This window comes from Denticeps clupeoides, chromosome 15 (genome assembly GCF_900700375.1).
Source record: "Denticeps clupeoides chromosome 15, fDenClu1.1, whole genome shotgun sequence".
NCBI lineage: Eukaryota > Metazoa > Chordata > Actinopteri > Clupeiformes > Denticipitidae > Denticeps > Denticeps clupeoides.
In genome coordinates, this window is record NC_041721.1 from 18,689,001 (window position 1) to 18,715,758 (window position 26,758).

Below are 26,758 nucleotides of genomic sequence, written 5' to 3' on the forward strand. Positions count from 1 at the left end.
ACGTCACTTCCTTCTCAGCGCCAGTTTATTGCGAATAAAAATATATTTTCCTGAAACGCTTACTTTGATTCATGCTGAAATGCTGTGAATGTAAAATATGAAAGCCTGGAGTAAAAGTTTTCCTGCATGAGGTGTTATTTCTTTTCAGCATTCAGCAATACAGGTTTAAAAAAACAGTCTTCTAAACACTGTCATCTTAAAATGTGATCGTAAGTCAACTGTAATACATAAAACAAATTGTAGAAAACACCTCTACATAGCTCTTATTATAACATTTTACGTGTTTGTATGAAATGGGAGGCGAGCACGGCGGCGCGCACGTAGCTGCGTCATCCCCCGGGAGCCCAAAGACGTCGTCGCTGATTCGTTGGATCCTTCCTGTGTGCGCGTCCTCGCACTACAGTGCAGAAACATTTACATGGTGATCGTGTGTCTTTATTAAATACCGTTATATTGTATTATTTTAAAAATATTTATTTAAAGTATGTTATACTATATGTAACAGAGTAGTATGTGGTTAAATTATTTTAAATGGCGCAATGACGCCCTCTAGTGGTATCAAGGTACAGTGTAGTAGGAGATTGCATGAAATTGCTCAAAGGAATTCAAGACACTGAATGGGTAGGTTACGTAATGAGAGGTCTGGAATAAACTATGTTTTACTGGGTTATAAGTACACAGAAGCCATTATTTATCATGCAGTTTGGGTAGCGATTCTTGCTCAATATTTTGAGATGATTCCATGACATGTATATCCGTAGTTTTAGGTTGATTTACTTGTTTGATTATCATGCTAATTTTCTTCTACCCACGCTACCCAGAGAGAGTTATCCAGACCAACCGTAGGCTAATTCCCACCTACTCCACTGTACCTTGCATGTATTACAGGTAATATCGTTTGGATTTTCTTGTGTTTTTATAATGTTACATGGTTCTACCAAAAGTTTTGGGTTCTGTTATATCTGTTAAGATTCATTCATATAAGTTAGTTAGATGGTAATCCGGTAGAACACCACCCAGTAAATGTATTGGTGAGTCTCATGTTTCACTGTGTTCATGTGGTTTCTTATTTAATTCTAAGAAAAAGGGTTCACTTGAATTATCCCTGGTGCTACGGATAAAATGTATTAATTCAGATACTAAGAGTTTTGAGTACATTATGCTTAAGTGTTCAGTGCTTTTCATATCACTATATGATCACTAATGTGAGAGGCCTTATTTAGTTTGTTTTGCTTATTTGTACCTTTTATTACATTTACAACCAAGTATGTAGCTGCAAAGAAATTCAGGACACTGAATGGAGAGAGTTATCCAGACCAACCGTAGGCTAATTCCCACCTACTCCACTGTACCTGGTGTGTATTACAGAAAATAAAAAGGGAATTCGTGAACCACCCGGCTGTCCAAGTGTCTAATGGTGTGTGTGGAACCGGTAGAATGGTGCTGCGGAGGTGAACCCGTCACATATAATGTAATCAAATTGTGTGCGAACACATAGGTCCAGTCCAGAAAGTGTTTTGCTTGCTTATTGTTCAATTTCTTTTATTGCAATGTGTTGTAGGCTTCCCTTTCGATGGCCCCCGTTAATATCTTTAAACAAGGAGCTGATGAGGAGAAAGCGGAGACTGCTCGAATGGTATGTGAACTCTTCAGGCAGTTCTGGTTGAGTCTGGTGGCTGTTGCTTAAGCATTCTAATTTCTCTCCTCAGTCTTCCTTTGTTGGTGCGATCGCCATCGGCGACCTGGTGAAGAGCACTCTGGGACCAAAAGGCATGGTGTGTAGTCACAATAACTTTTTTTGTTGTAGTTGAGTTCTTAGATGGACTGAGTTAAATGTTTCCACGTCCGTTGCTCAGGATAAAATCCTCATGGGTGGTGGCAGAGATGCCAGTGTGACAGTGACCAACGATGGAGCAACCATTCTTAAGGCCATTGGAGTGGACAACCCCGCTGCAAAAGTGCTGGTTGGTGAGTGGGACCAGGCTGAGCTTCAGGTCAGTGGTCTAGAACATTGATGTGACTTGTGTTTTTTTTCCTCACAGACATGTCTAAGGTCCAGGATGATGAGGTTGGGGATGGCACGACCTCGGTCACTGTCCTCGCTGCTGAACTTCTTAGGGTGAGTCCTTTAGTTGAGGCCCTATGATTTCCGCAATGCATAAAATGTGTGTGGACTAGGGCTGCAACTAACGATTATTTTAATAATCGATTAATCTGTCAATTTTTTGTGTGTGATTAATCGTAGAATTGGACAAGAAAATAAACAAGAAAAGCATTCGTTTCCAACCCTTTATTCAGAAACAGAACCAAAATCTTTAGAAAGTGCACAAACATGTTGCTCCTTGAGCTGTTATAATAATAATAAAATAAAATAAAAATTAACTAACACAAAAAACATACACATGTATGCTTTACATCTGCCAAATATAGACTTTTTTTTTAATAAATAAAAGGCCACCTGAGCTGCCAGAACGATAAATAATTTATAAAAAAATAAAGAACAATACAAATCAGAAAATTTAACAGGATTTGTTTGAATGTCAGAATGTCAGAACTTGTTCTCTACACTACACTGCAGATGCACACACTCGCAGACGCACACACTCACAAACTCTCACACTGACACACACACACACACACACACACACAGCTTTTCTAACTTGTCCTGATTTCAGTCCAAATCTCAAAAAAATCAAGATACGTTTACTAGACACATGAAATAGCATAAGAAATGATGTCTTGTTTTCTGATAAAACATCTCAAAATTAAGTGCTTGCTTGTTTAAAACAAGCACAATTATCTGCCAATGGGGAAAGAAAACTAATCTTAATGAGATATAATCTCAAACAGAAGTTTTAAGCATCACTTAATTTTCTCATGCCATTTTTCTTGTCTAGTAATCTTGATTTAAGATTTTTTAGATATTTGGACTGGAAACAAGACAAAATGACTAGGTAAGAAAAGCTTTTTTTGCAGTGTAGCTATACATGACAACAGATTGAAAAATGAATGGTCCAAAAAAGGCTAGTGAATACAAACATGTCTTTAGTCTTTTAATGCAAAGTAACTTTAGCACCCCTGCTTTACTACTGTTATTAACGAGCCAACTTGTCATGCCTGTCAAGCTGGATGACGGGTAAACATTTACATTTACAGCATTTATCAGACGCCCTTATCTAGTGCGACTTACAATCAGTAGTTACAGTCCCCCTGTAGCAACTTAGGGTTAAGTGTCTAATCAAACGTCTCCGTGTCGCGCGACATAACGAATCGATTAGGAAATTCGTTGCCAACTCTTTTAGTAATCGATTTTTATCGATTCAATCGATTCGTTGTTGCAGCCCTAGTGTGGACTTAATCACGGAATCTGCTTTAAAACGTGGAATTGTGTATAATTGCAGTTTCTGGCCACTGCTTCTGGTTGAACTGTGTTTAAATATAGTTTTTAGGTGAATAAATAGGTTTATATCAGAAAACATGCAATTCAGAAGGATTAAAATGGAAAAAATAAAACTTTATTTCGCAGGGCCCTGTTTTAGAATTCTTGTGTGTATGGAGATTATAACCACTGCGCAACATATGGATGCCTGTGTCCACCACACAGTCCACGAACATAAAATGTTAACTCCCTGCATGTAAATCTGATTTGATTCTAGGAAGCTGAGCTTCTCGTTGCTAAGAAGATCCACCCTCAGATTATTATTTCCGGCTGGAGGAAGGCCACTCACGCTGCTCGTGAGGCTCTGAAAGAGACAGCAGTGGATCATGGGTAGGCTCTCGTTCCCTCTTTTAATGAACTTCGAGAATGTACAGCCTGTTTTGATTCTTTCAGGAAAGTAGTTCCATCTTCTATCCCATCCTCAGGAACGACCTGGTGAAGTTTCAGGAGGATCTTCTGAATATTTCCCGCACCACCTTATCTTCCAAACTGCTGACTCACCACAAGGATCACTTTGCCCAGCTGGCTGTCCGGGCTGTGCTGCGGCTGAAAGGCTCTGGGAACCTGGACGCGATTCACATCATTAAGAAGTTGGGTGGCAGCCTCACAGACTCATACCTGGATGAAGGTTTGTTTGTCGTTTCTGATTTATAATTACCCAGAGCAGTTGTTTGCAGCAGCTGGAGTGATGGCTATTGAGCATGCAGACTTTGCCGGAGTGGAACGGCTTGCGCTGGTTACAGGTGTGTACGTGGGTATGGAGTTTTTAAAGGTGTAATCAGGGGTTGGTTGGTTGGTATTCCCATTTCAGTAAAGGGTCGCATTGGAACAGTTAGTCTGCTGTTTGTGCATGAGTGACCCACTTTTGTGTGTTTTCTGTGTAACCCCTTGCTGTGACTGCAGGTGGTGAAATAACTTCCACTTTTGACCACCCTGAGCTGGTGCAGCTTTTGCCACTGCAAACTGATAGAGGAGGTGATGATTGGCGAGGACACACTCATCCACTTCTCTGGTGTTGCTATGGGTACGGCCATAAATGATCAAATTATGCAGATTCCCCTGTCAGCGACTTTGTTAACTTTTTTTATTTTTTTTTTTAGGTGAAGCGTGCACTATTGTCCTGCGTGGGGCTACACAGCAGATCCTGGATGAGGCAGAGCGTTCTCTGCATGATGCTCTGTGTGTCCTTGCTCAGACAGTCAAGGAGACACGCACAGTCTATGGAGGGGGTATGAGCCTTTCTCCTTCATATTTTCCAATGCAGTCACTCTACATTGTATTGTCTCATATCAATGCCTGTGTGTCTTCAGGATGCTCTGAGATGTTAATGGCAAAGGCAGTTACTGATCTGGCTAACAGAACACCAGGCAAAGAAGCAGTTGCCATGGAATCATTTGCCAAAGCACTGAGGATGGTAAGAGACCAAATGGCTTGCGTGAACCCCTACACAGGAGCATCCCAGACTTTCTCTCGCATTCTATAATCTATGTGTTCTCCGTTCTAGCTGCCCACCATCATTGCAGACAATGCCGGGTATGACAGCGCTGACCTAGTGGCCCAGCTGAGAGCTGCACACCAGGAAAACAAGAGTACCTTTGGTCTGGGTGAGAAATCTTACACGCACTCATAGTGCCTTCATTTAACTAAGCTTAAATTTTACGTTTCTGTCTTCTTCTTTTTTTCCTCACAGATATGAGCCAGGGGACGATTGGAGACATGGCACAGCTGGGCATCACCGAGAGCTTCCAGGTGAAGCGGCAGGTGTTGCTGAGTGCTGCCGAGGCAGCTGAAATGATCCTCAGAGTAGACAACATCATTAAAGCAGCGCCCAGGTATGGCCCTGTCACTTTGACTACACAAATAGTATAATGAGTATAACTTAATGGAAAATCCCACAACGATTTTCCATGAAGCACAGTTAATAACTCTTTCTTTAACAGCCAGCCAGTGCCTTATTGATCCAAACAGAAGTCCATTTTCATGGCCATATATGTATAGTGACTATAAAGGCATCTATCTAAGTACAGTGAGAGCAATCCAGAAGATGGACATTTAAACTAGGGTTTACATTTTTTTTCAACAAAAATATAAGTAAAATTTAAATAAGATCTAGAGGTGTAGAATATGTACAATTGTAAGTAAGCAGTGGGTTAAAGCGGGTAAGATAGACTATGTACATAGTCATTGCACTTCAAGAATACAGTTGGACAGTTAGAATAAAATGCAAGAGTTTAGCACGATGATGTTAATGTGTGTGTGTGTGTGTGTGTGTGTGTGTGTGTGTGTGTGTGTGTGTGTGTGTTTTGGTGTTATCCTCTTATTTTTATTTTTTTCACCCTGCAGGAAACGTGTGCCAGACCACCACCCTTGTTAGTTTTAATGAGAGCATGAGGATTGTCAGAGGAAGAGGAGTTTTGTGTATTTATGATCTCTATGCCATGTACTCCAAGTTCCTATATATGTGCTTGTTCATTCTTTGTAATTACGATCATATTAGCAAGATGTAGAAGGATGTTTTTGAGTGATTATTTTATCTGATTTTAAATCAGTTTGATTTTTTACAAGCTCTTGATGATAACACTATTTTTTATCCTAACCTGATGTGCGTGTAAATGTCTTGAAATGTTACCTTGATCTAACAGATTCATGTAGTGTTGTACAATAAAAAACACCCTCCTTTTGTAACAGTGTCTTGTTCAGATAAAATCATTTACATTCAGGAAAAAAAAACACAAGATTAATTCTTAAATGATCTAAACATTTTTAAAAACAAATATAATTATTATAAACTATTGTCAAGCTTGAAGCATTTAAGCATTAAAGAATGGGAGTGATACAAACCTATATAGTAGACATCTAAAAGTTAGATGGTGAAATAAGGTGACCAGCACCACATTATGCAGTTTAACACACAACTGAGACATGGGGGGTTGTGTAATAATTTCAAGTAACATTAATTTCACAACTATCCCTTTTTAAGGAAGATCTGATCTAATCAACCAATAAAATTTGAGGGCAAAGGGGAAGAATGTTTAACAGCAGGGAATAGAATATTTAACTGGTTCTCTGATTCCTAGAAGCACCATGTGCCAAAATATTCAGTAAAAGCGCACATTTGATGATTAAACAAAATTGGCAGATGGTCCACAGCGGAGTTAGCCACCATCAAATCAAGTTACATGACATGTATTAATACTCACCTGGAAACCCTACAAACCTTCACACATACATGTCATGACTAGAACAGTTCACAAGACATTTAAGATGTATTAGATATAAAAGATGTTTAACAAAGAAATTTCCAGATTACTTTTCACAAGGGCAGGTGTATAATTCAAAAGATCATGTTCAACATCAACCTGATAAGATACTGATCAGTACCATCAACGGCCACAGCTGTGTAACAATTACTTGCAGAGTAACATTTTTAGATGCAAATATTCATTTAAATCACCACCCCTCTCACAGATTTGTGTTTATGTGAGTCTTCACACCTGATTCATTGAAAATTTGATTATGGTATTAAATTAAAAACATTCAGATTTAAAAGCCTTATTCCACATTCAAAGTTGGTTGTTGGTAAGACCTGGATGGATGTGGAGGACCTGCTCTGGTTAAAAACCTGAAACAGATCCACCCACCTACCTGTGGTTAGAAGTCCACAGCTTCAAATGGTTTCCATAGAAACCTGAAGGTCAGAACCAGTTTCCTGTCGGAAGAAAACAGTGAGACGAAAAAAAAAAGACAGTTCGGAATCATACACACCTTCCAGCTCTAGCGGTGCCGGGGGAAAGCTGGATTCACATGAGGTGCAGGGGGTGGACCTCCAGGAGGTGGACCTTGCATGTGTGGGGGTGGTGTAAGAGTCAATGGAAAACCAATAGGGCCAGGGGGGTGTGGAGGAAATGGCCCCGGTGGTGGCGGACCCTGCTGAGAAGGTGGTGGGCCTGGAGGAGGGCCACATCCAGGTGGAGGTGGGCCAGGAGGCATGGGACCCATTGGAGGTTGCCCAAACTGGCCTGGAAACATGACGGGAGGAGGGGGACGATCACCATGATTAGGGGGACCAGACAGGGGTGGTGGCAAGCCCTGACCCGGAGGTTGGTCCAGGGGGTCCAGGTGGACCTGGTGGGGGTAGGTTGTCCATGTAGTCTCGGTCCCCTGGAGCATCCCCATTGTTCACAGAGGGAGATATTACATCATCGTACAGGTCAATCTGTTCATGGACAGGGTAGTCTGCTTGACAAGGTCTGTTGAAAGTAAGAAGTGCTCTACACCGCCAGAGAAAATAAAACATTTATTGATGAATGGCTCGCCAAATTCAGTATGTAGCGTTTCCAGGACAGAACAAACACGGGTTAGTCTTGGGATTAGACTGGCCAACTAAGAACAAGTTATTGCAGTTTATGGACAGGAAATGTCTGTGAGGGGTTGTGAGGGATTCCTGGGTACTGGGGAAGGGGGGAGGGGGATCACCGGAGGGGGATCATTGGTAAATGTGTAAAATGTTTTATGAATTGATTGAGAATGAAATATATTTGAAATTAAGTAGTTGATGATTGTACGATAAATATAGGATAAATTGTTAATTAAGGGGTAATTAAATCATCAGCAGCTGGATAAATGGTTGGAACAAAGGATTATAAGTGTCCAGACCTAAAATGCATTCGGGGATTGGGTTGATATTAAAAAAAACACATGACTTATTGGTGAATTGGGGAAAGTTAGTGTTGCACTCGGTGAAACTCTACATCAGCAACCTGATGCGCAGAGCGCACCATCGGGCTCCACTTCATTCATCTCTCATCTCCTTAAGAAACATCGTATCCGTGGAGCTCGCAACATTGTGAATGAAATTCGGCGCGATCACAGTGACAGCGGAACGTTTGTCACTAAAGCACTTTGTAAAATGTCGGGAACACACATGGAGCATCTGTGGCATCTCTCCAGCACTAACCGCAGATGGAATAAATGATTCAACAACAGCGGAGATTTGTGCAAATTAAACGATGTTTGCTTGCGAGAGCAAATAAAAGAGCAATATTAATGCGTGTCTGAAAGCTTTCGTTCATATCCGCTTTAGCGACGCGCTGCACGGGGTCGCGGGCAAAACAATGAAGCGGCGGCGCGCAGCGCCCAGTCGCGACACAAGAGTATTTCTTTACTGTCTTAATGCTCGCGAGATTTGACAGGAAAATCCGATGATAAAAAATTGCAATAAAATGCTAACCCAAAAGTGTGGCCGCGGAGGCTCTCGGCTGAAATCTGATGAGCCTGCGCAGCGACCGGGCAGGCCAACAGGGTTTTACTTACAACTACAAAAAAACACGCCCGTGCGGATGGTTAAGGCAAAATGTGCTCTACCAGCAAAGGAGCATGCTCGAAAAGTATTAATATGCAAAAGAAAGGAGCGTTTTAGCAGATATGGTACATGGTTGAACTCCTATTCAACATCCGTGCAAATGTTTTTTTTTTTCAATTAACCTTTTAATTAGTATTACAAATTACAAGGCACATTTCACATATTAAGGAATGTCTTCAGAACATTGTAACCTGAGCACAAAGGGTACAAAATATTACAACCAATATCACCACAACAAGAAATTAAAAACAAACAAACAAACAAACAAACAAACTATTCAATGAAGAAACATAGCTTAATATGAAAAACAAAAAAAAAAAAACACTGATCGTTGTTGCTTACAAGAGGACTTCCAGTTCTTATATTAAGTTTTCTATATACTGATATAATGATTGGGCTTTAGTATTTTTACAGTGACTTAGCACTTCCTTGAATAAATGTATTTCATTTGCAAAAATCTTGAAAATGGGATTTATGAATAAAACATTTTTGCCATAAGAATGAAGTTATTATTACAGTATTCTGATTCTTCATCTCCTATCAGACCAACCCTTATTATCTCAAAGGTGGAATAGATTTTTTAATAATTATCACATTTTGAAAATCATTCAAAAAAATATGTGTGGCATTGCAAACAAAAAAGAGGTGTTCTAATGTCTCAATATTAGAGTTACAGAAAACACAAGAATTGTCATTTGTACCAAATTTCTTTTGCAGAAGATCATTACAGGGATAAATGTCATACATAATTTTAAAATGGATTTCTTTAGCTTTCTGTGGTATTGGAAAAGAGAGGTGTTTAGTTCTAATAGTTCTTTAAAGAGATGACATCATAATCTGTCTATAAATTCACATCCATTTAGTCATAGATGGTTCTTTTGGAATAATTATGGAATTTAATTAATAAAGTCAAAGTAGAAGGAATTGCCTTTAATAACTGTTAAATGTAGTTATTGTACATGTTAACATGTATTTTCCTATAAAGTCTTCATATGATAAGAAACTACCATCAGCTTCCATAAGATGTAAGATGGACCAAATACCTTTTTCAAACAAATCTTTGTAAAAGAATGACTTGCGTTTGATCAAGATGTATCTGTTATTCCAAATCGGAGTTGAATGTGGTGAAAAGTTGTGTTTGAAAATGAGTTTCCAATATTGCAATACTTGTTTATGAAAGTCTGATAGTTTTACTGGTAATTTAGGTATTTCAAAGTCACATGTCATCAAAAATTTAATTCCACCAAGAATCTTATAAGGAAAACTGAACCATAAACTTTCGTATTTTTTTATAAAACTGTAACCATCTGAGTTTGATGCAGCCGTTCATTGACTCAAAGTCAATCATGTTTAAACCTCCTTCTATAGATGCCTGTGGCAACCACACAGTCCACGAACATAAAATGTTAACTCCCTGCATGTAAATCTGATTTGATTCTAGGAAGCTGAGCTTTTTTAATTGGAATACCACACACAGTATACATCCGCGTAAATGTCGATGTGATCCACACCGTCCGCCATTTTCCACTCAGCCTCCTCCATCGAACCCAGGAGACAGGAAACCGCCGTACGTCACTTCCTTCTCAGCGCCAGTTTATTGCGAATAAATAAAGAATAAAACGTGAATAAAAAGAATAAAACGCTGATTCGTTGGATACTTTTTGTGTGCGCGTCGACAGTGCAGGAACATGGTGAGCGTGTGTCTCTATTAAATACCGTTATATTGTTATTATTTTAAAAATATTTATTTTAAGTATGTTATACTATAATGTAATCGATGCTATTCTGCTGTTCTGTGTCATGGGGGCTTAGAATAAGCGCGTCTGGTAAAAAAAAAAAAAAAAGTCACCGGCATCGTGGAGGCGGCGGTGCTCCGTTCCACCGACTTCCAGGAGACTTGGGATGTCTGGTAGCCATGTCTCCATTTAAAAGTACTGTAAATACACAAGTATGCCAATTTCAGTGAGAAGGACTGTAGAAGGAAGGCCAGATGCCGCGCTTTCTATGGTTACATTAACTTATAAGCTATCGAACTTTTTACCCATTTAAAGATGAGCTTTTATTAAACTAACCGGTGATATTTTAATAAGTCTAGTTGAAATGGGCTAAAAGAAAATGTGTGTGACCACATAGGTCCAGTCCAGAAAGTGTTTTGCTTGCTTATTGTTCAATTTGTGTTGTAGGCTTCCCTTTCGATGGCCCCCGTTAATATCTTTAAACAAGGAGCTGATGAGGAGAAAGCGGAGACTGCTCGAATGGTATGTGAACTCTTCAGGCAGTTCTGGTTGAGTCTGGTGGTTGTTGCTTAAGCATTCTAATTTCTCTCCTCAGTCTTCCTTTGTTGGTGCGATCGCCATAGGCGACCTGGTGAAGAGTACTCTGGGACCAAAAGGCATGGTGTGTAGTCACAATAACTTTTTTTGTTGTAGTTGAGTTCTTAGATGGACTGAGTTAAATGTTTCCACGTTCGTTGCTCAGGATAAAATCCTCATGGGTGGTGGCAGAGATGCCAGTGTGACAGTGACCAACGATGGAGCAACCATTCTTAAGGCCATTGGAGTGGACAACCCCGCTGCAAAAGTGCTGGTTGGTGAGTGGGACCAGGCTGAGCTTCAGGTCAGTGGTCTAGAACATTGATGTGACTTGTGTTTTTTTTTTCCTCACAGACATGTCTAAGGTCCAGGATGATGAGGTTGGGGATGGCACGACCTCGGTCACTGTCCTCGCTGCTGAACTTCTTAGGGTGAGTCCTTTAGTTGAGGCCCTATGATTTCCGCGATGCATAAAATGTGTGTGGACTTAATCACAGAATCCGCTTTAAAACGTGGAATTGTGTATAATTGCAGTTTCTGGCCACTGCTTCTGGTTGAACTGTGTTTAAATATAGTTTTTAGGTGAATAAATAGGTTTATATCAGAAAACATGCAATTCAGAAGAATTAAAATGGAAAAAACAAAACTTTATTTCGCAGGGCCCTGTTTTAGAATTCTTGTGTGTATGGAGATTATAACCACTGAGCAACATATGGATGCCTGTGTCCACCACACAGTCCACGAACATAAAATGTTAACTCCCTGCATGCAAATCTGATTTGATTCTAGGAAGCTGAGCTTCTCGTTGCTAAGAAGATCCACCCTCAGATTATTATTTCCGGCTGGAGGAAGGCCACTCACGCTGCTCGTGAGGCTCTGAAAGAGACAGCAGTGGATCATGGGTAGGCTCTCGTTCCCTCTTTTAATGAACCTCGAGAATGTACAGCCTGTTTTGATTCTTTCAGGAAAGTAGTTCCATCTTCTATCCCATCCTCAGGAACGACCTGGTGAAGTTTCAGGAGGATCTTCTGAATATTTCCCGCACCACCTTATCTTCCAAACTGCTGACTCACCACAAGGATCACTTTGCCCAGCTGGCTGTCCGGGCTGTGCTGCGGCTGAAAGGCTCTGGGAACCTGGACGCGATTCACATCATTAAGAAGTTGGGTGGCAGCCTCACAGACTCGTACCTGGATGAAGGTTTGTTTGTTTCTCCCCCCCCCCTCTTGACAAGCAATTGCTTGATGTGAATGTCAATTCATGATATTCTGTTCATTTAAAAGGATTCCTTCTGGACAAGAAGATTGGGGTTAACCAGCCCAAGAGGCTGGAAAATGTCAACATCCTCATCGCTAACACTGCTATGGACACAGACTAGATCAAGGTGACATTTGGTTGTGTGTATTCTGCTGTATTCATCTCATTGCTCAGAAGTACTGACTATGTGCTCTTTCTCAGATCTTTGGCTCCAGGGTGCGTGTGGACTCCACAGCCAAGGTTGCAGAAATTGAGATGGCAGAGAAGGAGAAGATGAAAGAGAAGGTGGAGCGCATCCTGAAGCATGGCATCAACTGTTTCATTAACAGGTCTGTAGACCCCTGCAGTCCAGCTGCTCATATCTATTCTATTGCCCTTCTTTCTTCCTTCTCTCTCATCCCCTGATCAATGGATGACCACACCAAAAACTATTTTCAGGTCACACATGGTGCATCAGCTACCAATCTATGTGAAAACACCTGAACACATTTTATGGTCAAAAGTTCCAAATGCAAGGCATCCTTTATTATTAAAGTAAAGGGGGGCACGTGCGAGGGATGAATTACATGAGTGAGATCTCATGCCTTATCATGCCTCGTCACTATCAACTCATAACACAAATAATTACTAATAATGAACGTTCTATGAAGCGCTAATGTTAGTTAGCAATCATACCTTGTCGAAGCTCAAGAGGTCAGAGGTGCCACCTTAGGCCTCATAGTTGGAAGGTAATTTGTCTATTTACCAGCCCTTTCTCCGGATTATATATCTGCAGATTCCTTTCAGACCAAAGCACAACCGACAGTTCACCTATGAAATGTGCCTAAAATGGTACTATTCAAAACACACTCAGCGGAGCGCTAAACTAATGCGTCTACTCCGTTGCACGCTCAGCAGCGCCCCCTGGTTTAAAGAAATAAGCGTTCTGACTTGCTTTTTCTTCCTGCTGTGAAAGGTTGCTTTAGATTTTGGGGGTGCACTGCAGGTCCGATATCAATAATCTGTAAAATGTTGTGCATTTCCTTTTCCAGTTGTCATGATGTGTGTAATGTGTGTGTTTTCCAGGCAACTGATTTATAATTACCCAGAGCAGTTGTTTGCAGCAGCTGGAGTGATGGCTATTGAGCATGCAGACTTTGCCGGAGTGGAACGGCTTGCGCTGGTTACAGGTGTGTACGTGGGTATGGAGTTTTTAAAGGTGTAATCAGGGGTTGGTTGGTTGGTATTCCCATTTCAGTAAAGGGTCACATTGGAACAGTTAGTCTGCTGTTTGTGCATGAGTGACCCACTTTTGTGTGTTTTCTGTGTAACCCCTTGCTGTGACTGCAGGTGGTGAAATAACTTCCACTTTTGACCACCCTGAGCTGGTGCAGCTTGGCCACTGCAAACTGATAGAGGAGGTGATGATTGGCGAGGACACACTCATCCACTTCTCTGGTGTTGCTATGGGTACGGCCATAAATGATCAAATTATGCAGATTCCCCTGTCACCGACTTTGTTAACTTTTTTTTTTATTTTTTTTTTAGGTGAAGCGTGCACTATTGTCCTGCGTGGGGCTACACAGCAGATCCTGGATGAGGCAGAGCGTTCTCTGCATGATGCTCTGTGTGTCCTTGCTCAGACAGTCAAGGAGACACGCACAGTCTATGGAGGGGGTATGAGCCTTTCTCCTTCATATTTTCCCGTGCAGTCACTCTCCATTGTAGAGTGTCATATTGTCTCATATCAATGCCTGTGTGTCTTCAGGATGCTCTGAGATGTTGATGGCAAAGGCAGTGACTGATCTGGCTAACAGAACACCAGGCAAAGAAGCAGTTGCCATGGAATCATTTGCCAAAGCACTGAGGATGGTAAGAGACCAAATGGCTTGCGTGAACCCCTACACAGGAGCATCCCAGACTTTCTCTCGCATTTTATAATCTATGTGTTCTCCGTTCTAGCTGCCCACCATCATTGCAGACAATGCCGGGTATGACAGCGCTGACCTAGTGGCCCAGCTGAGAGCTGCACACCAGGAAAACAAGAGTACCTTTGGTCTGGGTGAGAAATCTTACACGCACCCATAGTGCCTTCATTTAACTAAGCTTAAATTTTACGTTTCTGTCTTCTTCTTTTTTTCCTCACAGATATGAGCCAGGGGACGATTGGAGACATGGCACAGCTGGGCATCACCGAGAGCTTCCAGGTGAAGCGGCAGGTGTTGCTGAGTGCTGCCGAGGCAGCTGAAATGATCCTCCGAGTAGACAACATCATTAAAGCAGCGCCCAGGTATGGCCCTGTCACTTAGGCTACACAAATAGTATAATGAGTATAACTTAATGGAAAATCCCACAACGATTTTCCATGAAGCACAGTTAATAACTCTTTCTTTAACAGCCAGCCAGTGCCTTATTGATCCAAACAGAAGTCCATTTTCATGGCCATATATGTATAGTGACTATAAAGTACAGTGAGAGCAAACCAGAAGATGGACATTTAAACTAGGGTTTACATTTTTTTTCAACAAAGATAAAATATAAGTAAAATTTAAATAAGATCTAGAGGTGTAGAATATTTACAGTTGTAAGTAAGCAGTGGGTTAAAGCGGGTAAGATAGACTGTGTAGATAGTCATTGCACTTCAAGAATACGGTTGGACAGTTAGAATAAAATGCAAGAGTTGTGCACGATGATGTTAATGTGTGTGTGCGTTTGTTTTGGTGTAATCCTCTTATTTTTATTTTTTTCACCCTGCAGGAAACGTGTGCCAGACCACCACCCTTGTTAGTTTTAATGAGAGCATGAGGATTGTCAGAGGAAGAGGAGTTTTGTGTATTTATGATCTCTACGCCATGTACTCCTAGTTCCTATATATGTGCTTGTTCATTCTTTGTAATTACGATCATATTAGCAAGATGTAAAAGGATGTTTTTGAGTGATTATTTGATCTGATTTTAAATCAGTTTGAATTTTTACAAGATATTGAACTTGATGATAACACTATTTTTTATCCTAACCTGATGTGCGTGTAAATGTCTTGAAATGTTACCTTGATCTAACAGATTCATGTAGTGTTGTACAATAAAAAACACCCTCCTTTTGTAACAGTGTCTTGTTCAGATAAAATCATTTACATTCAGGAAAAAAAAACACAAGATTAATTCTTAAAAAATGATCTAAACATTTTTAAAAACAAATATAATTATTATAAACTATTGTCAAGCTTGAAGCATTTAAGCATTAAAGAATGGGAGTGATACAACCCTATATAGTAGACATCTAAAAGTTAGATGGTGAAATAAGGTGACCAGCACCACATTAAGCAGTTAAACACACAACTGTGACATGGGGGTTTGTGCAATAATTTCAAGTAACATTAAGTTGGATTCACATGAGGTGCAGGGGGTGGACCTTGCATGTGTGGGGGTGGTGCAAGAGCCAATGGAGGACCAATAGGGCCAGGGGGGTGTGGAGGAAATGGCCCCGGTGGTGGCGGACCCTGCTGAGAAGGTGGTGGGCCTGGAGGAGGGCCACATCCAGGTGGAGGTGGGCCAGGTGGCATGGGACCCATTGGAGGTTGCCCAAACTGGCCTGGAAACATGACGGGAGCAGGGGGACGATCACCATGATTAGGGGGACCAGACAGGGGTGGTGGCAAGCCCTGACCCGGAGGTTGGTCCAGGGGGTCCAGGTGGACCTGGCGGGTAGGTTGTCCATGTAGTCTCTGTCCTCTGGAGCATCCCCATTGTTCGCAGAGGGAGATTTTACATCATCGTACAGGTCAATCTGTTCATGGACAGGGTAGTCTGCTTCCTTTGTTAAAATGGCAGAAAAAAAAACAGAGACAAGGTCTGTTGAAAGTACATTTACATTTACATTTACGGCATTTGGCAGACGCCCTTATCCAGAGCGACTTACAACGTGCTTTCAAGTTACCATCGATGAAGAGATCAATTCCGGTTCACTAGGACCCCAACTATGAATACATCTATTTAATTCACTCTGTTGTAGATTCTGTACACAAAGTTTGACAAGAAAATTACAATTTAATCTAAATATTCTTTAAAGAGGAAGGTCTTGAGCTGCCGTTTGAAGGTGCTCAGTGACTGAGCTGTTCTGACCTCGAGGGGAAGTTCATTCCACCACCGAGGGGCCAAGACGGAGAAGAGTCTGGATGAATGTTTTCCTTTTACCTTCAGAGATGGAGGGACCAGGCGAGCAGTACTGGAGGCTCGGAGTAGACGAGGTGCAGTGCGAGGTGTAATGAGGGCTGTGAGGTAGGATGGTGCTGCTCCATGTTTGGCTTTGTAGGCCAGCATCAGTATTTTGAACCTGATGCGTGCAGCTACTGGGAGCCAGTGAAGGGAACGTAGCAGAGGGGTGGTATGGGAGAATTTGGGAAGGTTGAAGATCAGTCGTGCTGCTGCATTTTGTATGAGTTGTAGAGGTCGGATGGTACATAGAGGTAGACCAGCTAGAAGGGAGTTGCAGTAGTCCAGTCGTGAGATTACTAAGGACTGAACCAGTAGTTGGGTGGCCTGGGTTGACAGGTAAGGGCGGATTCGTCTGATATTGTAGAGAAGGAATCTACATGAGCGGGAAAGATTGCTGATGTGAGTTGAGAAGGAGAGTTGGTTGTCTATTGTTACGCCAAGGTTGCGGGCTGTTGCAGAAGGAGAGAGCTGCGAGTTGTCTAGGTAAATAGCAAGATCCTGATGTGGTGAAGAATCTGCTGGAATGAATATTAGTTCAGTTTTGGTGGGATTGAGTTGGAGGTGATGGGCTGCCATCCAAGACGAGATGTCTGTTAGACATGCAGAGATTTTGGAAGCAGCATGTAGATCAGAGGGAGGAAAGGAGAAGAGGAGTTGTGTGTCGTCAGCATAGCAGTGGTAGGATAATCCATGTGAGGAAATGACCTCACCAAGTGATCTCGTGTAGAGGGAGAAAAGGAGAGGACCTAGCACCGAGCCTTGAGGGACACCAGTGGAGAGTCTACGTGAGGTAGAGGTGGATCCTTTCCAAGTCACTTGGTAAGATCGCTCATCAAGGTAGGAAGCAAACCACTGCCATGCTGAGCCCCGAATTCCAAGCCTCTTCAGGATTGACAAGAGAGTCTTGTGGTTAACGGTGTCAAATGCAGCAGATAGGTCAAGGAGAATAAGAACTGATGACAGTTTTGCCAATCTGGCTGCATGTAGCTGCTCGGTAACCGCCAAAAGGGCAGTCTCGGTGGAATGAAAGTAAGAAGTGCTCTACAACGGCAGAGAAAATAAAACATTTATTGATGAATGGCTCGCCAAATTCAGTATGTAGCGTTTCCAGGACAGAACAATCACGGGTTAGTCTTGGAATTAGACTGGCCAACTAAGAACAAGTTATCGCAGTTTATGGACAGGAAATGTCTGTGAGGGGTTGTGAGGGATTCCTGGGTACTGGGGAAGGGGGGAGGGGGATCACCGGAGGGGGATCATTGGTAAATGTGTAAAATGTTTTATGAATTGATTGAGAATGAAATATATTTGAAATTAAGTAGTTGATGAATGTACGATAAATATAGGATAAATTGTTAATTAAGGGGTAATTAAATCATCAGCAGCTGGATAAATGGTTGGAACAAAGGATTATAAGTGTCCAGACCAAAATGCATTCGGGGATTGGGTTGATATTAAAAAAAACACATGACTTATTGGTGAATTGGGGAAAGTTAGTGTTGCACTCGGTGAAACTCTACATCAGCAACCTGATGCGCAGAGCGCACCATCGGGCTCCACTTCATTCATCTCTCATCTCCTTAAGAAACATCGTATCCGTGGAGCTCGCAACATTGTGAATGAAATTCGGCGCGATCACAGTGACAGCGGAACGTTTGTCACTAAAGCACTTTGTAAAATGTCGGGAACACACATGGAGCATCTGTGGCATCTCTCCAGCACTAACCGCAGATGGAATAAATGATTCAACAACAGCGGAGATTTGTGCAAATTAAACGATGTTTGCTTGCGAGAGCAAATAAAAGAGCAATATTAATGCGTGTCTGAAAGCTTTCGTTCATATCCGCTTTAGCGACGCGCTGCACGGGGTCGCGGGCAAAACAATGAAGCGGCGGCGCGCAGCGCCCAGTCGCGACACAAGCGTATTTCTTTACTGTCTTAATGCTCGCGAGATTTGACAGGAAAATCCGATTATAAAAAATTGCAATAAAATGCTAACCCAAAAAGTGTGGCCGCGGAGGCTCTCGGCTGAAATCTGATGAGCCTGCGCAGCGACCGGGCAGGCCAACAGGGTTTTACTTACAACTACAAAAAAACACGCCCGTGCGGATGGTTAAGGCAAAATTAGTCTACCAGCAAAGGAGCATGCTCGAAAAGTATTAATATGCAAAAGAAATGAGCGTTTTAGCAGATATGGTACATGGTTGAACTCCTATTCAACATCCGTGCAAATGTTTTTTTTTTTTCAATTAACCTTTTAATTAGTATTACAAATTACAAGGCACATTTCACATATTAAGGAATGTCTTCAGAACATTGTAAACTGAGCACAAAGGGTACAAAATATTACAACCAATATCACCACAACAAGAAATTAAAAACAAACAAACAAACAAACAAACAAACTATTCAATGAAGAAACATAGCTTAATATGAAAAACAAAAAAACAAAACAATGATCGTTGTTGCTTACAAGAGGACTTCCAGTTCTTATATTAAGTTTTCTATATACTGATATAATGATTGGGCTTTAGTATTTTTACAGTGACTTAGCACTTCCTTGAATAAATGTATTTCATTTGCAAAAATCTTGAAAATGGGATTTATGAATAAAACATTTTGCCATAAGAATGAAGTTATTATTACAGTATTCTGATTCTTCATCTCCTATCAGACCAACCCTTATTATCTCAAAGGTGGAATAGATTTTTTAATAATTATCACATTTTGAAAATCATTCAAAAAAATATGTGTGGCATTGCAAACAAAAAAGAGGTGTTCTAATGTCTCAATATTAGAGTTACAGAAAACACAAGAATTGTCATTTGTACCAAATTTCTTTTGCAGAAGATCATTACAGGGATAAATGTCATACATAATTTTAAAATGGATTTCTTTAGCTTTCTGTGGTATTGGAAAAGAGAGGTGTTTAGTTCTAATAGTTCTTTAAAGAGATGACATCATAATCTGTCTATAAATTCACATCCATTTAGTCATTGATGGTTCTTTTGGAATAATTACGGAATTTAATTAATAAAGTCAAAGTAGAAGGAATTGCCTTTAATAACTGTTAAATGTAGTTATTGTACATGTTAACATGTATTTTCCTATAAAGTCTTCATATGATAAGAAACTACCATCAGCTTCCATAAGATGTAAGATGGACCAAATACCTTTTTCAAACAAATCTTTGTAAAAGAATGACTTGCGTTTGATCAAGATGTATCTGTTGTTCCAAATCGGAGTTGCATGTGGTGAAAAGTTGTGTTTGAAAATGAGTTTCCAATATTGCAATACTTGTTTATGAAAGTCTGATAGTTTTACTGGTAATTTAGGTATTTCAAAGTCACATGTCATCAAAAATTTAATTCCACCAAGAATCTTATAAGGAAAACTGAACCATAAACTTTCATAATTGGGTCTGTCAGAAAGACAGACCATTTATTATTGTGCTGAGAATGGCAAAAAAGAACATGTCTTACGTTAAAGACCGCCACGCGAAGACCGTCAAACGTAAAGAAACAACGGAGTGGTCAGTCCGAAGGCAGTACCACATTAAAGAATTCCCATTTTACAAATTCCATGCCCGCAGCTGTGACCAATGCCCGGACAGACCAATCAAAATTTCCCCTGGAATTTTGGCTTCTAGTTTTTTATAAAACTGTAACCATCTGAGTTTGATGCAGCCGTTCATTGACTCAAAGTCAATCATGTTTAAACCTCCTTCTATAGATGCCTGTGGCCACCACACAGTCCACGAACATAAAATGTTAACTCCCTGCATGTAAATCTGATTTGATTCTAGGAAGCTGAGCTTTTTTAATTGGAATACCACACACAGTATACATCCGCGTAAATGTCGATGTGATCCACACCGTCCGCCATTTTCCACTCAGCCTCCTCCATCGAACCCAGGAGACAGGAAACCGCCGTACGTCACTTCCTTCTCAGCGCCAGTTTATTGCGAATAAATAAAGAATAAAACGTGAATAAAAAGAATAAAACGCTGATTCGTTGGATACTTTTTGTGTGCGCGTCGACAGTGCAGGAACATGGTGAGCGTGTGTCTCTATTAAATACCGTTATATTGTTATTATTTTAAAAATATTTATTTTAAGTATGTTATACTATAATGTAATCGATGCTATTCTGCTGTTCTGTGTCATGGGGGCTTAGAATAAGCGCGTCTGGTAAAAAAAAAAAAAAAAGTCACCGGCATCGTGGAGGCGGCGGTGCTCCGTTCCACCGACTTCCAGGAGACTTGGGATGTCTGGTAGCCATGTCTCCATTTAAAAGTACTGTAAATACACAAGTATGCCAATTTCAGTGAGAAGGACTGTAGAAGGAAGGCCAGATGCCGCGCTTTCTATGGTTACATTAACTTATAAGCTATCGAACTTTTTACCCATTTAAAGATGAGCTTTTATTAAACTAACCGGTGATATTTTAATAAGTCTAGTTGAAATGGGCTAAAAGAAAATGTGTGCGACCACATAGGTCCAGTCCAGAAAGTGTTTTGCTTGCTTATTGTTCAATTTCTTTTATTGCAATGTGTTGTAGGCTTCCCTTTCGATGGCCCCCGTTAATATCTTTAAACAAGGAGCTGATGAGGAGAAAGCGGAGACTGCTCGAATGGTATGTGAACTCTTCAGGCAGTTCTGGTTGAGTCTGGTGGCTGTTGCTTAAGCATTCTAATTTCTCTCCTCAGTCTTCCTTTGTTGGTGCGATTGCCATCGGCGACCTGGTGAAGAGCACTCTGGGACCAAAAGGCATGGTGTGTAGTCACAATAACTTTTTTTGTTGTAGTTGAGTTCTTAGATGGACTGAGTTAAATGTTTCCACGTTCGTTGCTCAGGATAAAATCCTCATGGGTGGTGGCAGAGATGCCAGTGTGACAGTGACCAACGATGGAGCAACCATTCTTAAGGCCATTGGAGTGGACAACCCCGCTGCAAAAGTGCTGGTTGGTGAGTGGGACCAGGCTGAGCTTCAGGTCAGTGGTCTAGAACATTGATGTGACTTGTGTTTTTTTTTCCTCACAGACATGTCTAAGGTCCAGGATGATGAGGTTGGGGATGGCACGACCTCGGTCACTGTCCTCGCTGCTGAACTTCTTAGGGTGAGTCCTTTAGTTGAGGCCCTATGATTTCCGCGATGCATAAAATGTGTGTGGACTTAATCACAGAATCCGCTTTAAAATGTGGAATTGTGTATAATTGCAGTTTCTGGCCACTGCTTCTGGTTGAACTGTGTTTAAATATAGTTTTTAGGTGAATAAATAGGTTTATATCAGAAAACATGCAATTCAGAAGAATTAAAATGGAAAAAACAAAACTTTATTTCGCAGGGCCCTGTTTTAGAATTCTTGTGTGTATGGAGATTATAACCACTGAGCAACATATGGATGCCTGTGTCCACCACACAGTCCACGAACATAAAATGTTAACTCCCTGCATGTAAATCTGATTTGATTCTAGGAAGCTGAGCTTCTCGTTGCTAAGAAGATCCACCCTCAGATTATTATTTCCGGCTGGAGGAAGGCCACTCACGCTGCTCGTGAGGCTCTGAAAGAGACAGCAGTGGATCATGGGTAGGCTCTCGTTCCCTCTTTTAATGAACCTCGAGAATGTACAGCCTGTTTTGATTCTTTCAGGAAAGTAGTTCCATCTTCTATCCCATCCTCAGGAACGACCTGGTGAAGTTTCAGGAGGATCTTCTGAATATTTCCCGCACCACCTTATCTTCCAAACTGCTGACTCACCACAAGGATCACTTTGCCCAGCTGGCTGTCCGGGCTGTGCTGCGACTGAAAGGCTCTGGGAACCTGGACGCGATTCACATCATTAAGAAGTTGGGTGGCAGCCTCACAGACTCGTACCTGGATGAAGGTTTGTTTGTTTCCCCCCCCCCCCCCCCCTCTTGACAAGCAATTGCTTGATGTGAATGTCAATTCATGATATTCTGTTCATTTAAAAGGATTCCTTCTGGACAAGAAGATTGGGGTTAACCAGCCCAAGAGGCTGGAAAATGTCAACATCCTCATCGCTAACACTGCTATGGACACAGACTAGATCAAGGTGACATTTGGTTGTGTGTATTCTGCTGTATTCATCTCATTGCTCAGAAGTACTGACTATGTGCTCTTTCTCAGATCTTTGGCTCCAGGGTGCGTGTGGATTCCACAGCCAAGGTTGCAGAAATTGAGATGGCAGAGAAGGAGAAGATGAAAGAGAAGGTGGAGCGCATCCTGAAGCATGGCATCAACTGTTTCATTAACAGGTCTGTAGACCCCTGCAGTCCAGCTGCTCATATCTATTCTATTGCCCTTCTTTCTTCCTTCTCTCTCATCCCCTGATCAATGGATGACCACACCAAAAACTATTTTCAGGTCACACATGGTGCATCAGCTACCAATCTGTGTGAAAACACCTGAACACATTTTATGGTCAAAAGTTCCAAATGCAAGGCATCCTTTATTATTAAAGCATGTGCGAGGGATGAATTACATGAGTGAGATCTCATGCCTTATCATGCCTCGTCACTATCGACTCATAACACAAATAATTACTACTAATGAACGTTCTATGAAGCGCTAATGTTAGTTAGCAATCATACCTTGTCGAAGCTCAAGAGGTCAGAGGTGCCACCTTAGGCCTCATAGTTGGAAGGTAATTTGTCTATTTACCAGCCCTTTCTCCGGATTATATATCTGCAGATTCCTTTCAGACCAAAGCACAACCGACAGTTCACCTATGAAATGTGCCTAAAATGGTACTATTCAAAACACGCTCAGCAGAGCGCTAAATTAATGCGTCTACTCCGTTGCACGCTCAGCAGCGCCCCCTGGTTTAAAGAAATAAGCGTTCTGACTTGCTTTTTCTTCCTGCTGTGAAAGGTTGGTTTAGATTTTGGGGGTGCACTGCAGGTCCGATATCAATAATCTGTAAAATGTTGTGCATTTCCTTTTCCAGTTGTCATGATGTGTGTAATGTGTGTGTTTTCCAGGCAACTGATTTATAATTACCCAGAGCAGTTGTTTGCAGCAGCTGGAGTGATGGCTATTGAGCATGCAGACTTTGCCGGAGTGGAACGGCTTGCGCTGGTTACAGGTGTGTACGTGGGTATGGAGTTTTTAAAGGTGTAATCAGGGGTTGGTTGGTTGGTATTCCCATTTCAGTAAAGGGTCGCATTGGAACAGTTAGTCTGCTGTTTGTGCATGAGTGACCCACTTTTGTGTGTTTTCTGTGTAACCCCTTGCTGTGACTGCAGGTGGTGAAATAACTTCCACTTTTGACCACCCTGAGCTGGTGCAGCTTGGCCACTGCAAACTGATAGAGGAGGTGATGATTGGCGAGGACACACTCATCCACTTCTCTGGTGTTGCTATGGGTACGGCCATAAATGATCAAATTATGCAGATTCCCCTGTCACCGACTTTGTTAACTTTTTTTTAAAAAAATTTTTAGGTGAAGCGTGCACTATTGTCCTGCGTGGGGCTACACAGCAGATCCTGGATGAGGCAGAGCGTTCTCTGCATGATGCTCTGTGTGTCCTTGCTCAGACAGTCAAGGAGACACGCACAGTCTATGGAGGGGGTATGAGCCTTTCTCCTTCATATTTTCCCATGCAGTCACTCTACATTGTATTGTCTCATATCAATGCCTGTGTGTCTTCAGGATGCTCTGAGATGTTGATGGCAAAGGCAGTGACTGATCTGGCTAACAGAACACCAGGCAAAGAAGCAGTTGCCATGGAATCATTTGCCAAAGCACTGAGGATGGTAAGAGACCAAATGGCTTGCGTGAACCCCTACACAGGAGCATCCCAGACTTTCTCTCGCATTCTATAATCTATGTGTTCTCCGTTCTAGCTGCCCACCATCATTGCAGACAATGCCGGGTATGACAGCGCTGACCTAGTGGCCCAGCTGAGAGCTGCACACCAGGAAAACAAGAGTACCTTTGGTCTGGGTGAGAAATCTTACACGCACCCATAGTGCCTTCATTTAACTAAGCTTAAATTTTACGTTTCTGTCTTCTTCTTTTTTTCCTCACAGATATGAGCCAGGGGACGATTGGAGACATGGCACAGCTGGGCATCACCGAGAGCTTCCAGGTGAAGCGGCAGGTGTTGCTGAGTGCTGCCGAGGCAGCTGAAATGATCCTCCGAGTAGACAACATCATTAAAGCAGCGCCCAGGTATGGCCCTGTCACTTAGGCTACACAAATAGTATAATGAGTATAACTTAATGGAAAATCCCACAACGATTTTCCATTAAGCACAGTTAATAACTCTTTCTTTAACAGCCAGCCAGTGCCTTATTGATCCAAACAGAAGTCCATTTTCATGGCCATATATGTATAGTGACTATAAAGTACAGTGAGAGCAAACCAGAAGATGGACATTTAAACTAGGGTTTACATTTTTTTTCAACAAAGATAAAATATAAGTAAAATTTAAATAAGATCTAGAGGTGTAGAATATTTACAGTTGTAAGTAAGCAGTGGGTTAAAGCGGGTAAGATAGACTGTGTAGATAGTCATTGCACTTCAAGAATAAGGTTGGACAGTTAGAATAAAATGCAAGAGTTGTGCACGATGATGTTAATGTGTGTGTGTGTGTGCGTTTGTTTTGGTGTAATCCTCTTATTTTTTTCACCCTGCAGGAAACGTGTGCCAGACCACCACCCTTGTTAGTTTGAATGAGAGCATGAGGATTGTCAGAGGAAGAGGAGTTTTGTGTATTTATGATCTCTACGCCATGTACTCCTAGTTCCTATATATGTGCTTGTTCATTCTTTGTAATTACGATCATATTAGCAAGATGTAAAAGGATGTTTTTGAGTGATTATTTGATCTGATTTTAAATCAGTTTGAATTTTTACAAGATATTGAACTTGATGATAACACTATTTTTTTTTTAATCCTAACCTGATGTGCGTGTAAATGTCTTGAAATGTTACCTTGATCTAACAGATTCATGTAGTGTTGTACAATAAAAAACACCCTCCTTTTGTAACAGTGTCTTGTTCAGATAAAATCATTTACATTCAGGAAAAAAAAACACAAGATTAATTCTTAAATGATCTAAACATTTTTAAAAACAAATATAATTATTATAAAAAACTATTGTCAAGCTTGAAGCATTTAAGCATTAAAGAATGGGAGTGATACATATATAGTAGACATCTAAAAGTTAGATGGTGAAATAAGGTGACCAGCACCACATTATGCAGTTTAACACACAACTGAGACATGGGGGGTTGTGCAATAATTTCAAGTAACATTAAGCTGGATTCACATGAGGTGCAGGGGGTGGACCTTGCATGTGTGGGGGTGGTGCAAGAGCCAATGGAGGACCAATAGGGCCAGGGGGGTGTGGAGGAAATGGCCCTGGTGGTGGCGGACCCTGCTGAGAAGGTGGTGGGCCTGGAGGAGGGCCACATCCAGGTGGAGGTGGGCCACATCCAGGTGGAGGTGGGCCAGGTGGCATGGGACCCATTGGAGGTTGCCCAAACTGGCCTGGAAACATGACGGGAGCAGGGGGACGATCACCCTGATTAGGGGGACCAGACAGGGGTGGTGGCAAGCCCTGACCCGGAGGTTGGTCCAGGTGGACCTGGCGGGTAGGTTGTCCATGTAGTCTCTGGAGCATCCCCATTGTTCGCAGAGGGAGATTTTACATCATCGTACAGGTCAATCTGTTCATGGACAGGGTAGTCTGCTTCCTTTGTTAAAATGGCAGAAAAAAAAAACAGAGACAAGGTCTGTTGAAAGTAAGAAGTGCTCTACAACGCCAGAGAAAATAAAACATTTATTGATGAATGGCTCGCCAAATTCAGTATGTAGCGTTTCCAGGACAGAACAAACACGGGTTAGTCTTGGGATTAGACTGGCCAACTAAGAACAAGTTATCGCAGTTTATGGACAGGAAATGTCTGTGAGGGGTTGTGAGGGATTCCTGGGTACTGGGGAAGGGGGGAGGGGGATCACCGGAGGGGGATCATTGGTAAATGTGTAAAATGTTTTATGAATTGATTGAGAATGAAATATATTTGAAATTAAGTAGTTGATGAATGTACGATAAATATAGGATAAATTGTTAATTAAGGGGTAATTAAATCATCAGCAGCTGGATAAATGGTTGGAACAAAGGATTATAAGTGTCCAGACCTAAAAAGCATTCGGGGATTGGG

The 26,758-nt window shown here is 41.5% G+C and overlaps 3 pseudogenes; all 3 read left to right on the forward strand.

The window, feature by feature from the left end:
- Positions 1–940: 940 nt before the first annotated feature.
- Positions 941–6,124, forward strand: LOC114764468 (T-complex protein 1 subunit beta-like; annotated as a pseudogene).
- Positions 1,424–25,312, forward strand: LOC114764466 (T-complex protein 1 subunit beta-like; annotated as a pseudogene).
- LOC114765238 (T-complex protein 1 subunit beta-like) lies at positions 7,345–15,137 on the forward strand (annotated as a pseudogene).
- Positions 25,313–26,758: the final 1,446 nt, after the last annotated feature.